The following is an 18,231-nucleotide window of genomic DNA, read 5'->3' on the forward strand; positions in this document are numbered from 1 at the left end:
GTGTATTGTCCATAAGCGTACATCTCTGTGTGTGAGTTAGGCCAGAAACATACTCCAAGACTTGGAGTCCAAGTGAACAAACCAAGATGTGAATGCTTGGCCAGTGCATTGCAAGTGCTACAGTAACAAACCTTAGAACTCAAAGGGACAGTGTCATTTTAGTTTTCATTAATATTTTGAATACGATTTTTTATTTGTTATTTAATGTTAACTGTCACCCCCCTTTTTTTTGCATAGACATAAAAATCACTATCCAAACTTAAATGGTTTAAATTCAGGAATGCTTTGGAATATAGAACTATGGCTGGTCTTGTTTTAAAGAAGACATTTTCCAGATTATTGTAGAAGTCTAGAAATTATAAAAAATGAAACAGAAAAAAAGTTACATAAGTTTGAGTTTATGAAATTGTGTAATGTAAAAATATAATTATTAATATTTTATATAAAATATATATATTACAAAATATATTTTACTCTAAAACTGCAAGAAAATTAAAGACCAAAATCTGAACAAGTTGTTTTCCAAATTTTAGGTTGATATCTAAAAAAATGAGCTTTCAGTAAGATTTTATTTGGGCGCAGTACCCAACTTTTTCACTAGACTCCATTACTGCCCATATAAGGGCGCCTCCATTTTCATATATGTTTTGAGTGATCTGAACCATGTATTTCCATAATTTTCATACAATTTATGAAGTAGACATCCTATTCAGAAGTAGTATGGGTGGTTTGGCAATATTTGATTTGAATTCAACCTCTAATAAATGCATAAAAAGACTACGTTATAGCGTTATAGCTCGCAGCCAATCACAAATCGAGAATCCATACATTTTTCTTTATATTTAAAACATTTTCAGACCTTTTTTTCTCATAAAATGGAATTGGTGTTATCTTTTGGACTCATGGCATGAAAACAAACTGAGGTTTCTACCAATCTTTCATGATTTTTCGTGTTTATTGTTATTTCAAAATAAAGGCCTAAATACTCCTAATGAATATGAAATATTCTTGTTGCAAATTGATAAATTACTGCTCCTCTGTAATTTATTTTAGATAACAGCCACCAAATATGAAAACTAGAGATTTTAAGCTTTCAAATGATATATAGTTTGGCAATATTACTTTAGGTTTTTACTAAGATATTATTGTTTTAAACATGCAATGGCAAATGGCCCATGAAGGTTAAGAGGTTAAATTTCAGTTAGTTTTAGCAATTTTGTTTTGTTTTGTCATTTTTATTAGTTTTTTTAAAATGTCAAAGGTTTTATAAATTGTATTTCAATTTTAGTCACTTTAATACACCAAGTTAAGAGAGAGAGAGAAATGTTGCTGACTAGCTGACAACTTTTTTTTTTTTTTTTTTGTATTTCAAGTAATGAGTACGTTTATTATGGTTTTAGTTTTAGTTAAAGGGGACAATAGTAACCTTCAAATGTCTGTGCCATTAAACCAGATTTTCAATTTTCAATAATTTTTTTTTTTCAATTTTCAATTTTCAACCTTGTCTCCAATGTTTCTTCAAAAGTTCTATAACAGAAATCAAATGAGACAATTGTTGATACAGTAAGAGTATAGCGCTATAACGTTAACGTGGACAGTCTGCAGACTGTCAAATCTTGGCAAAACAGTTTGAAAGGTTGAGAGATAACCTTTTTCCTGACAATCGAGAGTCTCAATTTGAAATTCATTTAATCTAATTGATGTCTAAGAGACTTTACAGAGGTCTCATTGTGATTATTATTTTCTATGTGTAGCAATGAAGAGATGAGAATGCATTTCAATAGGCAACAATTTGAGCTTGCATACAACTGTAGTTTGAAATGTTCACATTCACATATTTGCATAGAATATGATTTGGACATTAGTGTTTGAATGTGTAATCTAGGAAGTGCAGTAACTTTTTTTCAAATCCTGATATAAAACAGTCTTCATTTATTAACAGCAAGCCAATTCAGCTTCCACCTATCCCTGTCGTAGCTGAAAGCCAGAATGCTGAGAGAAATCTGCGAGTAATTTCTGCAGTAATCTGTAGTGGAGATCTACTGCGCTGAGGGCCCAGAGCCAACACGCTACACCAAGGGACCTTTTAGTTCCCATTCCCCACACAGAACAACTTATTAGTGCTAAGAGAGAGAAAGAGCGATTAGCCAATCATGCCATTAGTGGAGTCTATGAGCCAAGCCTCTGGCTGAGCACTCCCACAATGCAACAGGCCGTGTTATCCAGCCTTATCAATTATTAGGATAAGGATCAATAATGAAATCACGCCGAGTAACTACTTGAGGAATTGTGGGGGTTTTATCAACCATGAAGGTCCACTGGGGGTTTTGGAATGGGTGAAGAAACATGCCACACACAGATATTCCATCTATAACATGTAGGCAATTCATTAAAAGAGAGTGAAAATGTTTTCTGTACAGTAAATCAAAGACAATGGTGTGATAAAAAATTAATAATGCTAGATTTAATAATGCAACTATGTCCAAATAATGCAAAAATGTATGTAGTGATTTCAATTCTCCAACATGTTCTACTCTATTCTTATGTGAGTTAAGCATTGCCTGGTCTGTGTTTTGTATTGTTGCATTACAAGGACTATGAATATATATTTCTACCACCTTATTTGCATAATATGTATGCACGTAGGGATGATGCTCATGTAAGTCTCCCCCCCACCCCCGCCTTTCCCCTTCTGTCTCTCTATGTGTAAATTCCATAAGCATCTGGATGTATTACAAGGAATTTCTTTGTACTATGAAATAAAGAACCTGACTTGACTCAAGCATTTTGTCTGTCTGACACTACGAAAATGCTGATTAGTTGAAAATGTGAATGAATTTATCACCTTTTTTTTTCTCTTTTTTTTTTTTTTTTTTTTAAATGTCTAAATCTTAATGAACTGCCCATCTTTTGGACAATTTAAAGTCCTTTTCCCCACTTGACATATATGCGAACAGTGTTTGTGTGCTTGTGCATATATAGGACAGGGTCATTTTACAATGTAAACAAAGACATTTGATGTCAAACTGATCATTAGTTGTACTTCCTCTCATTTCACATCACACATACTGTACAGCAGGGCTTGACAGATAAAGCCGCCTCTATTAAATTGAGTTCTTTTTTGCTGGCTATTGTGTGCATATGTATTCATGTAAACACAGTCAGTTATGTTTTTAGTGAACATAAACAGTTGAGATAGAAGATGCACGTGTAACAGTTTAATGGGTCTTAAAGTGACAGCAGCCTAATATACCTGCTGTCAAATTATGAGATAATATTAAAAATATCGATATGGCAGTTTTCCCCATGGTATCGATGTCAAAATTGTGGCCAGTGAAAATGCTGAGTGACTAGTAACTTTGGAAAACCACTGGCCACAGTGGCTGGTGAGCAAAAAAGTAAATGTCAAGCCCTGCTGTACAGTATGAGTCCTTTAGAAATGTATGGACACACAATACACATTCCTCCTTATACTCCCCATGAGATTGAAAAGAAATTTCAGCTTTCTTCACGACCGGACCGTTAAAAGCACTCCATCCAACCAGAAGCAAAATTCACGCCCTGCACTAATTCTCACCGACAACCATCAGAACAATTCCACATTTAATTTTGCCGGTTCAGATACCCGACCAGTCGCCCCCTCCTCTGTGGCATTGCACTAAAAACAATCACTGTTTTGACAAAGCAGGCAGAAAGATGCCATGATATCTGCTGTTTGTATTTTTTCAGACATATGCAACCGTACACAGGTCGTTTTCCAACCAGCCTTGAGTGAATTCCCTGTAAATAAACAGTGTGGCAGTCTACATAGTCTCACTCTTCCATAGGTAAACACTTAACGGGAAAAATCCATTTAGCCACAATTGCACTAAAAACATGTAATCAGCCGAGCAAAGTTTTCTCTCATTCTGTACTGTGTTTATTTACCCCGTCGCTTTTTCACGATTGGCAAGCGTCTGTGCATAGAATTATTTATTGTTTTTCTTAGAGACCAGACAGCTGGATTCTTTGGTGTGGCCGAGGCGTTTTGTTGTCCCGAGCGGCAGAGATCTGAAACATGCAAGGAAGTTAAACACACATACACGCATATACGTATATAGTAGTGACATTCAGAAGTATGTCTGCTCTGGTTGACATCATGTCAGAACAGATAAACAACTGAAAAACATCTATACGGGTGTGTTTATATTTGAATGTACGACGACGCATAAAAGTAATCTAATTCATATGTGTTTTGACAGCATCTTAAAATGAGGTTTGGCTAAAAATATATAGCCTAAACCTAAAGTCAATACCAACTACAGTGTGTTTATTTGTTTACAATGTGTTATACTGTATCATCCACATTCCACAGCAATGACAGTTCCCATTAATCATCTTCCAAAATCCAAATGTAAACACTGTGCATTTGCTAATGTTCGTTTGTTCTTGGGAGATTATAAGCTGGATTTATTCGTCTGCTTCCTTAAAGAATAACAAAAAGCTTATTATAATAGCTCAAGTATTTCTCCTAAACAGCAATTAGATAAAATGGAGAGCAAAAAAAAAAAAAAACACTAGTAAGCCCCTCAAAATGTCAAAAAAAGAACCAAAAATACCTCCAATCAAAGATTTCAAGAGTAATTCTATTAATGTCTTGGCGTGATCTGAGCTGTGCTGCATGTTGATTTTACAGTATGGCTCTATATTCTTACTGTAAGCCAACAATTGCCTCATTTGTTCCTATCTTTGTTTCTCCTAAGGAATATTAAATATAAGACAAAGTTGATGAAACATAACTGAGAACCAGAGTCTACTGAGCTTTGAAAGAACAACCTGTGAGCAATACAATTTTCCATTCTGACCATTTGCAGCTTTGAAAAAGTCAAATGTGACTTGAGCTGAATAAATCAAATCCTTCAGTGACTCTAAGAGATTTTATATATAGATCCCAGAGTGAGATGTCTGGGTGCATGTGGAACAAAATACGATATTATATGTGATATATAGGAGAACGGGAGAAAGGAGACAACAGACAGGAGATTGCTTCTGACCTGCTGGAGATGTTTGGAAAATTGAAGAGAAAATGTTAAGTTTAAAGTGTAATATTAGCCAGCTGATGGACACACTCTTGCTTGTTCCTCTATAATAGGGGGAACCTTTGTGTGTGTGTGTGTGTGTGTGTGTGTGTGTGTGTGTGTGTGTGTGTGTGTGTGTGTGTGTGTGTGTGTGTGTGTGTGTGTGTGTGTGTGTGTGTGTGTGTGTGTGTGTGTGTGTGTGTGGGTGCGTGTGTGTGTGTGTGTGTGTGTGTGTGTGTGTGTGTGTGTGTGTGTGTGTGCATGCATATGTGTGTGTCTGTGTGTGCGTGCGCGTGTGTGTGTGTGTGTGTGTGTGCATGCATATGTGTGTGTCTGTGTGTGCGTGCGCGTGTGTGTGTGTGTGCTAAAAATGTGTTTAGCTTAACATCACTGTGAGTGACCAATAAAAACCAAACCATAAAAGCTCAAAATGAATGCCTTCGCATTAATAACAGTAAGTTAACTAGAAGAGAGATGAGCTCCATACTATTCCATGGTGCACATGGAAAGGATTAAGCACATACTGTAAGTAAAACGTTGGCTTTGATACTTTAAATATACGCTTGGGGTGTTTAGTAAGATTATAAGAACTGACAGGAATTGCCCACCAGTTCAGACATGTTCAATATGTCCTAAAATCTGTCATTTGTATTAAATTCTGCTTTAGGGTTATGTTCAAAACTGCAACCACTGTGTCCGATCTTGCCCAGATAAACACCCCTAATGAATGTCTGCACCGAGACACTGGGTGTTAACGAAAGCTGTCAGGCTGATAAAAAACAACAACAACAACAACAAAAAACAGCTATGCATTTTTGCAGGAGCACACATATAATCACATGCACATGTTGTTGCATAAAAAAATGAACTATCTCTTATATATATGACTCCATTGCAGTGAAACAGGTTTCCCAAAGACACCCCTTGACTGTCATTGGCATGGACAAAAATGAAACCCCGCTCCAAACTCATTCTATTGGTTGAGTCAATGTTGTACTGGCTGGGATGCTTTGTTTAAATTGGGAATCAACTTACTTTGCTTCTTGGGTAACACTTTAGAATACTGTATCTTACTTACTTGCATAACTAATAAGGAATTATTGAAGAACTAGAAGGTAATTCTTCATTAACTACTTCTTCACTGCTGTTAACTACTAAGGAAGATGTGTTAACTAATCAGTATGTAATAGAATTTTATGATTGTGTTAAGTTACAGTTAGTTAATCAATAACTAATGAATTCTGGCATACCTCCTGAAGAACTACCATTAATTATCTACTAATTAAGGTTCAAGAAAAATAACTAAGTAGTAACTAATGAACAGTCATACAAAACTAACCTCAGATTAGTTTTTATATTTTATATACAGTACTGTGTGTGTCTGTTTTCCTCAGCATATTAGAATGCCATTGAGTAAATTCATGTATTTTAGGCAACAACTGAGGGGAACTGAAAATATAGGGAACTTATTAGTAATTAATAATTATTAGATAATTCTCCAGGAATTATTTATAATCTGGAACAGTATTCTAAAGTGAAAATACAGGGAACCCATTAGTAATTAATAAAGAATTATCAAATAATTATCCAGGAATTAGGCTACTTATAACCTGAAACAGTGTTCAAAAGTGAAAATATATATAGGGAATTTATTAGTAATTAATAAATAATTATTAGATAATTCTTCAGGAATTACTTATAACCTGGAACAGTATTCTAAAGTGAAAATATAGGGAACCAATTAGTAATTAATAAAGAATTATCAAATAACTATCCAGGAATTAGGCAACTGATAACCTGAAACGGTGTTCTAAAGTGAAAATATAGGGAACTTATTAGTAATTAATAAAGAATTATTAGTTAATTCTTCAGGAATTACTTATAACCTGAAACAGTATTCTAAAATATAGGGAACCCATTAGTAATTAATAAAGAATTACCACATACTTCTGACTCAAATAAAACTTACAGTTAAAAAAACACTATTAACATAATCGAGAAATCACCTTTGTAAAATACACGACAATGACTCGTTTAAGCTACATGATATCTTCCTTTATTTCAGATGATATTTTGTTTTAACATGTATATGTATACTGCCTACATTTAAACTTGTTTAACAAACATTTATAATCAAAAGTTAAACCTTTAAAAGTAATTCAAGTAATCAACTGTTCTCGCGTCTCCACGGTAGTGTTGCTGGATCTCTTGCGGGAGCTGGGCTCGTGTTCGGCGGGGAAACTGCTTAACTTCAGACCGCCGCCCTGCGTTTCACTGCCCATAAACAAACAGTGCACAGCTCTAAGAACATTATTTAACATCTGATGTAAATAGATTTACTATATTTATGAATAAAATAATTTGTTTTATGCAAGGGATCAGGCGTTTCCATCACGCAAAAAAGACAGACTCAGCTAGGTAGGCTTACTGACATCGCGTCCTTGTATGTTGCCTTGCATAAAATAAAATGATTTACAGCACAGTAATGATTTTACAGATTAAATAAAACGTACACAAACCTGTTTTTCGCAGAAGAAATGCACCAAATCGGCGGCGCTGAGAACTCTCCAGAAGAGGATGCAAATGCCCGCGCTCTTGCATCACCAAATCACTGTAAAATGTAGGCTACCGTGATATTGCCGGAACTTGAATGGTCCAAAATAAGTTTAAAATGTATAAGAACTAAGTATAATAATATGCTTTTTAATTTTTAAGTACTTTAAAAATGAATTACCTTTGTACTTTTACTAAGGTAATTTTGAAAATGGCCTAATTATAATTGTAGGCCTACTGGAGTAATATTTTATTGGGGTATCTACTTTTACTCAAGTACTTGATTTGTGTACTTCTTCCACCACTACACTGCTAAAAAAAAAATGGATTATTGTAGTGACTACTGTGTATGACTGTTCATTAGTAGTTACTTCATAGTTATTTTTCTTGAACCTTAATTAATAGATAATTAATGGTAGTTCTTCAGGAGGTATGACAGAATTCATTAGTTATTGATTAACTAACTGTTACTTAACACAATCATAAAATTCTATTACATACTGATTAGTTAACACATCTTCCTTAGTAGTTAACAGCAGTGAAGAAGTAGTTAATGAAGAATTACCTACTAGTTCTTCAATAATTCCTTATTAGATATGCAGTAAGTAACATACAGTATTCTGAAGTGTTACCGCTTCTTGTTGTCTGTCAAGTTGTCAATTTGGGACAGGCGTATTTTATCATTAAACAAATTTCACACTTAACCTTTAAAATCACACATTTTGTCCTCACACTAAACTTTAACCCCTCCAGCCTTTTGAATAAAAGACAAACTTGCCATAATGTTCTCACAACCCACAAACGTCAGCCAGGGTCTTCACCTTTCCTTCCCATCCTTTCCTCTCTCTTGTGCTCTGATTCCACCCATGCCTTGGGCTTTTCCACTTTGGCATGAAACCCAATGGACAATTTTCCCTCTGAATCATATAAAAAGCCATGCTAGCTGATTCAATTACCCAGTCAGCTGAGGGTATTCATTTTCATTTGCACAAAACCTGAGATGATCTGCTAGCAATGGTATTCCACTGAAATAAACATCCCGGTTTAGTGTGTGTGCGTGCATGTGCGCGTGACATCTCGTAATGTCAATCATTTTAAGTCTTCACCTCCATTTAATTAGTTTGAATTTCCCCAGCCTCTTCAAATCAGAATAATGAGACAACTCCTGTGTCATTCATGAAGTACCTATTGAACTCTCTAACTTTTACAAAGTGAACACTTATGGCATTTCTATACAATTGTACAGTCGACTTTCAGAAATATGCTCTGGTCAAGAGCAGACACTTTATTTGTTAATTATAATTTGATTATTTGGCAAGAAAATAGAAGGATCAGAATGAATTAATTTCTAATACCTACTTATGTTTGTATGTGGTTTTCCTTCTAAAATGATGTCAATTGCTTGAGGATTCCTGGACCCACTGGAAATTGGGTAATTGAATAGCATTTGTAAGTTAAAGGAATTTTAAAGGAATATAAAAAAGGATGAAAACTGATATTGAGGACACAGGAAAAACGTATAAATTGATTAACAATTAAAATAATACGGGGAAAAAATGTGTTTGAAATATTTGGATTAGAGAAAGATTGGACGGAGGGATGGATGGATTAACTGAAATTATTTACAAAATATTAAACTTATTAAGAAAAGTTCTGTCATTTGTGATTTTGTCATAAAAGAAAAGAGATTTATTTTTATTTGTTGATGTTTTATCCAGAATATAAAGACAGACAGATGGATCATGAAAATGTATACCGCACAGTCGAATAGTCCTCCTTTCTTCTGTTCTCCTACTCTCTCCTCCAGTGTTTTCTCCTGTCACACTGGCAGCTGTGGCTGGAGTGGCATTAGGTCCAAGTCCCACAGCTTGTGACAGAGAGGAAACGAGGGTGAGAAACATGGGATCGGCACTTCCTGCCTACAGTGACTGACAGACAGCGCTGGGCTTTGTCCTCCTCCCACTGGCACTTACTGTCTGCTGGCCCTTCTGTGGCCTGGGCGTTGCTATGATGGACAGATAGCCATTTAAACTGAGGGAGGAGGGGAAGCTAAAGCAAAGATGCCAAATCCAAGTCAAAAACCTGAAGAAAAAAACCCACCTTAAAGTCACTAGGAAATCAAAATATTGCCGTATTTATAATAAATGATTTATCCGTGCACATCATTATAATCTCAAATCATATCCTTCCCTCCATCTTGAAATGACATATCTTCTCTTCTCTGTTGACGTGTTTACTGGCGGGAGGCCGGAACAACCTGTCACACAGCAATAGCAAACCACAACCACCCAACAGTTCATTTTTGCTCGTTTGATAAACTGTTTCACTGGGATATATGTCACAATAAGGAAGAAAACACTATCGTAACTTCTGTTTCATGTGGATTTTAAACCAGTCTAAGGTGGTTTGATCTCATAGCTTTGTTGTTCGGCTGGTTTAGGTAATCATAGCGGTTCTTCCTCCATGTCCATCTGACAAATGCCCAAAACTGCAACAAAAAAACCCCCACACAATATCTGCTTTGTAAATCCTTCAATACTTCCAATGCGGTTGTCTCATTTCTGAACACTCTGAAAACAATATTCTTCCAATTAACAATATGATGCTGTTATGTTCTTCTGCCTCCTAATAATCCTCCATGATCTGTAGGACAAGAGTTACACCCCGCATTTAAAGACTGCAAATCTTTTCAAGGCCCAAGTGTTCTGTATTGGCAATGATTTGGAACACACATTATAAATTTTTCATTGCAAACACAGTTTTTGCCTAAGGCAAGCTGTCATTGGCCAGTATATTGCTGTGGAGTGATCTTAGCATTGAGACTTCATTACAGAGTCAACTCTACTAATAACTCAGCAAGATAAGAAGATTTTGACCCAGCCTTCCAACCAATCGCCTCTCCTTTTTCTGGAATATGTTTTTATTACAGTATTCTTCCATCCACAGAGATTGGCATCAATGAGAAAGAGAGAGAGAGAGAATGGAGCATAGTATATTCACAATGCCTGTGGTCCGGTCTAACTGCTGTATGCTTCTCCCCCCTTATCAACCATCAGCTAGAGGAAAACTGCACAGGACCCCACAGGCCGTCCGCACTGCTGCCTGCCAGTAAAATACATTCGAGCACCTATCAGACCTGTAACCAGATCTGTAAATTGAGTGCGATAACCCCAATCGGTTTGTTTTCTTTCCTAAAATAATATCAAAATGTCATTGATCCCATAGGTAAATCTCAGGCGTTTATTTATGTTTAAAGCCAGAACAGTATACCTTTGAGATTTCTAAGTAACAAATTTGTGAGCAGAACCATTTTCCTATCACTGCTTTTCAGTACAAATATCAAAACATTCTTAAATCAAGATACATATACTGCTGATGCACATTAAGTCTTGTTTTCTTTTAAAAAACCGTCTAAAAATAAAGTGAGTTCATGCTTAAACCAAGAAAAAAGATCTGCCAATGGGGTCAGAAAAATAATATTAATTCAAAGGGCGGAAAAGTATATTTGTATTACCCCATTGGCAGATAATTTTTGTTGTTTTCAGTATTTACTCACTTGCTAAATCTTTCAGAAAAAGAAAAAAAAGAAAAAATGTTATGTCCTTTTGCTTCTCAAATAAATATATCTTGATTTATAATTGTTTTACTGGAAAATAAGACAAAAAATACTAAAAAATACTTTTTTCAAAGAACTTTTTTTGACAATATGTTTGATATGAACACAAATGACTGCACCCTGCATGTGTATGTTTGTGAATGCTGAATGCACTATGTGTATGTGTGTGTGTGTTCCACATTCCTCACATGAATCAGTTGGACTTCTAGCTGTATCCTGTGAGAGGCTCTAATGACGGTAGTTTGTAATTGTGCTCAGTGGAGTGGGGAGAACTGTTCAGCGATAAACTGTCTGTCCCTGGTTAAGTAAACTCAACAGGTCAGGGGGGAATTGTTTTAGAGATGACCCTTTCTATTCTGTCTGACCAGAAAATGTCATTAAAGACTGAAATAGTTGTGCACGTCTGAGCATGTTAATACATGTGTAAGTGTCTATCCATGGCTCGTGTACCATAGAGTATTTTTACAACCTCAGTATAACCAACTTTTAAAGTGATTTATGCTGAACTTTAGATCTTCAGGTCCTCATTTAGCCGAATAATTAATGGGATTTGTCAAATTAATGAAATATGTCTACATTTACTGCAAATTATAGGGGGAAATATGTTGTTTAACATTACATTCATTGATTATTTCTTGTTATATTTACAATAATACTGTCAAATCTCACTCAACCCTCTGTTTTTGGGATACGTTTACATTTGACAAAGGTAATTTAAATTGTATAGCACCAGGCACAAATATGCATGTTTTAAAGCAGTGGCGGCCCGTGCATTTTAAGTGGGAGCCTTCAATGAAATTTCCATTATTTACACTATGAACATTACACATTACAGGCTATTAATTGTAACAAAGAGGTTATTGACATTTCAAAGACAAGTTTAGATTCATAAGCCTCTAACAAAAAATTGACATGAGACTGAAAACTAAAGCTATGCTTTTTGAAACTTCAGTAAAATCTTTGGAAGAAGTCGAAACATTTTTTTGAAAACTTGCCAAAAAGCACTTACCAATTATTATCTTTTTAATAAATTTTCCAAAAGCATGATCATGCAAAGTATCTCTTACACTGTTCACTCTTAAATTACGTACATCCCTTATGTGATTGCAATTGCATTGCATCCTTTAGGGAATAAATCAACAAATTCTAAACGGATACAGAAGAAGTCAGAATTAGGAGTACAAAGTAATTAAAAATAAATAGCAAACACAAGCAAATGCACAAAGTGTGTAATATCTTAGTGATGTATGTACTTATACTTAATAAATCTCCAGTCCGTAACTTTTTTGGGTAAAAAATGATCCAAAATACATTTTTGAGCAAGTACATAACCAGCCAGTGTTCAAAACTCTCTGCTTGCCGTAGCTCGATTCAAAGCGGTAAGCTTGTAATAATGTTTTTAATTCCAGTGGTACTGGTGGATTTCCGTGGTAAATTCGAGCATGTCTTTGCGTCATTTACGTCACATCTGTACACATAAAGGAGGAGTCTCGGCTAGCTTGCGTGTGAGGATGTTGGAGGTGGAGATTTATACCCTTTTCTCACAGCACATGATATAATTAAACTTATTAATTTGATGGCGGATCCTTAAAAGTTCAAACGACAATCACCAGTGACAACTGGAGATTCACCCGCTGTAAAATGGAAAAGACTTTGGACTGAGAGTTTGGAAAAAGAGACTGCAACCGGCCCATGCGAAAACAAGGATAACTAAGGGCTATGCAGTCACGCAATGCTGATGTTGTTAACATTAACAATTTGAGAACAAAGTATCATTTGCACGGTTTGACGTGATATGATAAGCGATCGTTAGATTTAATCAGCGCGATTTACTGCAATGGTATTTTTCCCTTAGCTGGTCAGAAGAACAAAAGTGGATGTTCCTTACTTGTCCAGATTACATTTTAGGGTGCATGAAAATTCTTATGTTGGTCATACATCCAAAAAGTAGAATCTATGATTCTGAATGCCAGTATCCACACCGGCGCGGTAATTGACAGCTGCACATTCTCCTCAAAACATTGATTCATCCGCGCTGTGCCATGCCGAGGTACAACTCACGTAAAGTTGATAATTCCGCGAAAAACTGCAATTGCAGATTTCGAACAGAGATGGCGACAAAGAGGAAAAACTGCGACTGCAGCTTTAAATAAATCAAGTTACCAAAATGTCCAGATTTAACATCTCATTAAGTTAAATAAATGTTATAATTATTTAAACATAAATTGATACATCATAAATGGAAAGATTTTAGCATTTAGCTGCTGTTCTGAAAAGATACAAAACAACACTACCACTGCCAGAAAGCCATCAAAATTATTCCATTAATCATATGGCCACTTTGCTCCAGAAACCATCCACAGGATGCAGTCATTTGAAAAGCAAACTTTAATGGAAAAACAATTATGAACAAATCAAAGTCATTAGCTGTGTGGGAGCAGAGTGTGTGTGTGTGTGTGTGTGTGTGTGTGTGTGTGTGTGTGTGTGTGTGTGTGTGTGTGTGTGTGTGTGTGTGTGTGTGTGTGTGTGTGTGCATTTATTTGTCTCCAAGGAGGTCATTACTGAAAGGCTGGTTTAGTAATGGTGTGTGTTAACACTCTCAGTGCCATAAGTGCCATATATTTTAAGGACTGGCTGTGGCTGATTACGTGTGGTGTATGTCAGGCCTACTGACTGTTGCCATACATAACACTTTTCAGTGTCAACTAGGAAATAATGAATGCATTGTAAGGAGTGCAGCACATTTACAGCAGCATCCATGAAAAATAAAATAGCTAAAAAGTGTCTCTATAATGGCATTTCCAGGCAAAGCTGAATACAATGAAAAGGTTTCTAACCATATACGTGTGTGTAAAGACCCTGTGGTGTAAATTGGTGCCACATTTAGTCTCGTTAAAGTCACAGTGCAGGTCCTGCCGGTCTGTGGCACAAATACAACCTTGTTATCAGCCTCATTACAGAAAGATATTGCCACGGTTAAAGTTTCCTTTACATGTGCAGGGCTCTAATCACCACGTATTCAGCTTTCCAGTTCACATCTCTCTCGCTAAGTTCACTGCATGTACTGTTGAGAGAGTTTCTAACAAGTATAAAAAGGCACTGTTTTGTTTTCTTCTCTTCTTTTCTTCTGGTAAGGGAAACAATATTGTTTCCCTTACCAGTAGGAAAGAAGAGAAGAAAACAAAACACATTTGCGGAAAAAACACATTTGGTTGACTGTCACACATTTTTAAAAGTTGACAACTGTTTAATCCAAGAAATATTTTAACAATAGCTCAGCAATTGTTAGCAAGAAGATAGAACGCTAGATCGATCAATAGATGCTAGATAGATAGAACGCTAGATTCCTAACGCAAGATAGATAGAATGCTAAATTCTTAGAACGAACGATAGAATGAACGAACGAACGATAGATAGATAGAAAAAATGCAGATAGTCACATTATGTGTAAAGCGATTGTTTTTTATGCTTTAAGTTTTCCTTTATTTTTCATTTTATACCATCTGCACTAAGCTGTCAACTCTGTTATTGATGTCATGGCTGCAGAAAACCTTATAAAGGGTTTAAGTGTGTGTGTGTCACACATCATAGGAAAGTAGGCCTATATGAAAGATCTAAAAACACACCGGCCTCACTAGAAATGCGTAAAATGTATTACCGCTGCACAACAAGAAGTACCCTGGAAAGAAAGGGCCACATGTTCATACTAACAACACCAGCAGTCCCACAGTAAATCTCCACAAACTAATCAGACCAGTACTGCTAACTAACCCAGATGCAATGTCTCTCTCTCTCATGTGGCACGGGTCATAATTTAAAAACTGAAAGTAGAATTCCATATGCCGTTAGGACTAAGTAGAAAAAAACTGACATTCAGGATTAACTCTAAATTTTAGATAGATAGATAGATAGATAGATAGATAAGATAGATTAGATAGATAGATAGATAGATAGATAGATAGATAGATAGATAGATAGATAGATAGATAGATAGATAGATAGATAGATACTACTGTAATCAAAGTGTAAATATCTCAATCAATAGCATATATCCTATTTTAGAACTTATCATTGGCCAGATCACACAAACTTCCTGTCCTGCTGTTTTCAAGCTATTGTATCCTCAAGGCTCTTCATGCTAATGTCCACTGTGTGTGTGCAGAGAGAGAAAGAGGTTAGAGAGAGAGGTGAGGGGTCACAGGAAGCCCCAGAGTGCTTCATTAAGAGGGGTCAGTGTGGGTTAAGCTCAGTGCACCTGTGAAGAGTGAACCCAGGGGAGAGAGCGCTCAGAGAAGACACACTGCTCCAGTCAAACACACACACACATGCACACAGTCCAATGCATCCTGAGGCGGTTCCATAGAAAACAGCAATTATACTTTCATTTAAACTCTTAGCATTAATTATAATATGTTCAATGCATGCATCTACTATGTGAACGCACTATGCTTATTTCCATATCAAAGAGTCAGAATGAGAAAAAGATGTAAACACTTGAAGGTAAATAATGTGCATTCTGCAAAGATTCCAATTAGTACCAAAAAGGTTCCTCAGCCTTTTAATGAATGTTTTCCAAAGTTCCTCAAAGAACTTTTCAATCTCAAACTCTCTATAAAATTAATTGAAATGTTACCGCATAAAGCACTTCTTGTAGGTTAACATTTCTGGAAGAGTAAATTCTTTAAGTTACTTCACCGAAAAAATTAACCTACAAAATCTGCTTTATGTTTTAACATTTAAATAAATGTTTGTAATGTGTTAGGTCAGAAGTATTTAACATCACTGAATAAACCTAAATACATCAGGCTACATTAAAAACAATTAAGGGTTAGATTATAGGCAAAAATTATATTTTATCAATTTTTACATTTTTAATAACCCTACACAAATTAGCAATGAAGAACCTTTATTTTAAATGAATGTGATTTACATATGCCATGGGGTTTAAAAGTCTGAGACCACTAGCGAAAATAATAGTTCGCAATTTCATAATGTTTCAAGTGTTAACTGAAAATTAAATAAAAATTTGAAATTTATTCAAATTTGAAATGAACATGAATTTTAGCAAATTCACTTCTTTGATTAGCAACCTAGAAACGGTGCAGAATCTTAAAATGTCTTATTCTTAGATCATAATATTTCAAACTTTATTTACTTTTAAGATTTTTTAATTCTAAATTTTCAGATTGATCTTCACTGTACATTAACTTCACCAAACCAACTAAACAGAATTTCATGAAAACCATAAGGTCAGGACATGACACCCAGTGACCCAGACTGACATTAATATACTAATTCGTTAAGAGAGCCTCTTTGTAGAATGACCCCTCATTGCCACGGGTTACCCTAGGGCATCCAGCACTTACCCTTCAGGCAAGATCTGACAGGTCAACAGTCTAATTGGTCAATATTTCTTCCGTGCTGCATTAAAACCAGCATCGGCTGCCCGGAGCAGTACAGAGGCCACTGTCATCCTCGGTTTGTCACAGCTGTAAGAACCTCAACTAGACCATTCCCAAAGGACCACCATCATAAAGGAACACCATCACTAGTATAAAGAGAAAGATTAAAAATTAAAAACTGTAATATAATGCAGTTGACAACCAAACTACATATGGATTACTACATAGTCCATATACTACATACTGTCATACTAGTAAAAAAAAATGTCTAAATGTAAAATATAATGAATAGGGGAGGTCATAAATTGGCAAACATCAATGTTAATTCCCAGATTTCATTAAAAACAATTGTTCATGGAATAGTTCACCCAAACAAATGGCTTAGTTGTGTGTCTCTGACAGATTGAAGAAAGAAAAAATGGGTTTCAAATGACATGAGGGTGATGGAAAATAATTTAGGGTGAACTATTCCCTTAAAATGTCTGCAGGTTTTATTGCTTATGAATGTTTTTATTGATTTTGTGTTTGCATTTTAGGAATGTTGGTATGTTTTCGAGTAGTCTGTCCGCATCATCTCAGAACATTATATCTGGCAAAAGTCCTTCACTACAGGGTTCAGAGCGAACAGCTCAGACTGCATGACCTAACGTCTGCACTTCTGTTTGTAATGGCCGACGAGCATATTTCACCTTACACCCAATCATCCATCTTGCTCAGGGGAAAACCTGCTGTCTATAACTCCCAGCAGACATCAGAAAGAAACCTACTGTCGCTGCCCAACAGGACAAATGCTTCCCGTTCTAGCACTGATGATGGGACATATCCGCTAGGCCAATTCAATTCCCTTTCCGTGTCACTGGAGGTCTGCTCTACTGGTCCAATAATCAATTATATTTGTATGATCTTTCCTTTTTCATTTGATTAGCTTCCTGTGAGCGTTGCGGTGGTTTCTGGAACCCATTATAATAATTATGCATATACAGAGGAGTCGGGTGTGATACATCACACCTGTCCAAAGGACAATGTAATATTAACGTTTTATTCAACCTTGTCCCTCGAGATCCAAATGTGTTTTTAGAGAGAGACCTGGCCAAAAATTACAGCTTAAAGCAATGCATCAATAAACAATACAAACAATTAAGGACAAGTATGAAATAAATAAGTGACTGTGTTAAAGTGAAAACTTAGCAGCGATGGATGATGTACAGCATCTGCATTCAAAAATCTTTCTCCAGTGACTGCCATTCTAAAATATCCTTTTTGTGCAAATAACAAATCTTTTTAATGCTTGTGAAAGAAATCAGTTATGCTCACCAAGGCTGCAGTTATTTAAAATGTTTTCGTAATGAATTTAATTAATGAATTTTCAGCAGCCATTACTCCAGTGTCACATGATCTTTCAGAAATCATTATAATATGCTGATTTGATTCCCAATAAACATTTCTTATTACTATCAATGTTTAAAACTTGTGCTGCTTAATACGTTTGGCGTGGTGTAAAGTTTAAACCATGATAAAGAAAATCAGGATTCTTTGATGAATAGAAAGTTCAAAAGAGCATTTATTTGAAATAGAAATATTTTATAACATTAAAGGAGAACTC

Source organism: Rhinichthys klamathensis, unplaced genomic scaffold, assembly GCF_029890125.1.
Source record: "Rhinichthys klamathensis goyatoka isolate OS25496 unplaced genomic scaffold, OSU_Roscu_1.1 h1tg000078l_1, whole genome shotgun sequence".
NCBI lineage: Eukaryota > Metazoa > Chordata > Actinopteri > Cypriniformes > Leuciscidae > Rhinichthys > Rhinichthys klamathensis.